We start from the raw sequence: 1,572 nt of genomic DNA, 5'->3' as shown, positions 1-1,572 counted from the left end.
CTTTTAACAGTGGCATGGGAGTTTGCGAATAGGGATATAACATGGGAAAGCTTCAAGCGCATCAGGTAAACTAGTTAAACAACTCCTACAAGCTCTTTGGGCAGTTAGGCAAAGGGGTTTATCTGAATAGATTGGTCAGGCCAGAAGCATACTGTTAATCGTTCTGCGCTCCGACTATCCATCTCACTTCCAGTTGGGAGCATTCCACTTTTACTGTTAACAAAGTGATTAATATTTGGTTGCCTTAAGCTCAAAAAATTGCTACTTTAACCCATCATCTGATGATGCATCCAAAAAGAATGTCAGAATGGGTGGTTGGAAACTCACAGTAAGCACCACCTTCTACAACAAAGTTCCTCCTGCGACTAGTTCGTGACTATCCTAGCAGCTTGGAAATATGGATGCCTCTATGCGTCTGCAGAAATCCCACTGGTGATAGCGCCTCTGCTGAGATCAGCCTGCTTCCATACGTCAACAGTCCAGTCGTGACATCATACACTAATTTCGAGGTCATATGCTGGCAAGACACAAGTTGAGTGCATTCATCCACCCACGCACCAAGCATCGCTTCCCTTCAACAAAATTGAAGTCGAAATCCTGAGCGGCAGAAGGTAGTTCCTCAATTCATTCAACTTACAACAAATACGGTCAATGTGACAATGATGTCTGCGGGGATAGCTGTTGCTCCTCCCATTCCTGCTATTTGATCTGACACTATTGCAAATGCACTGATCCCGTGAGCTGATGAGCGTTTCTGCGATGCTCTACAACTCTGTCACCCTTCACCAATAGTGGTGGGATTCAAAGCAGATCACAGCGGTGGTAGTGACAGGAGGTTCGTTGGATTGCATCCTATTATGCGGAAGTGGTGCGACAATCACATTGCGGGGTTGTAGAACGACCACGCATAATATTGAACTTTTCTGTTTAGATGTTCAGCCATTGTAGAAGTCCCTCATGTGCACTAGCCTCATGAAGACGCTTGACAAGCAAACTTGCAGTAAGACGATCACTAGGTGGATGGGTGGATGGGTAGGTGGGATTGGTGAATACCTTGACTGGAAGGGACGCGACGTCCAACGAAGGCTTCCTCTCACATGGAAATGCGGTGAGTAGGGAGGGATGGATCATCTTGAATGGAGGTTAAGCTACCGCAGACTCATGTGTCACATGAATCTCATTCAATTAACCGTGGAGTAGCGGTAGAGTTTCACGAAAGCTGACTTCGTATGCCAACTTATTAGGAGATTTCACTGTAGTGCGAACACCCTAATATGCTTTTCGTTTTTTGTTGCCTAACCATCCAAGTCTGTAATCCTCCACTCACCACATGAAAAGAGTAGGTTTAGGAAAGTAGTCTTTCCTCTGCAAAATTCAGAAAACCTGACCAGCATTTCCTCCTTCAGGATTTGAGCAAGATGAATGTTAGTTGGTCCAGAAGGGGACAGCCTCTTCATTTTCCGCCTTCTACACAACTCCAATGAAGCACATCAGCACTAATTGTTTTCTTGCTTTGGGCTGATTGTCAGCTTTCAGATATCTGTTGACAGTGTCACAAGACAAAGCAAATCC

The sequence above is a fragment of the Echinococcus granulosus genome, assembly GCF_000524195.1.
Source record: "Echinococcus granulosus chromosome Unknown EG_S00149, whole genome shotgun sequence".
Taxonomy (NCBI): Eukaryota; Metazoa; Platyhelminthes; class Cestoda; order Cyclophyllidea; family Taeniidae; genus Echinococcus; species Echinococcus granulosus.
The sequence above is the reverse complement of the archived record's forward strand: the minus strand, read 5'-3'. Positions refer to the sequence as shown.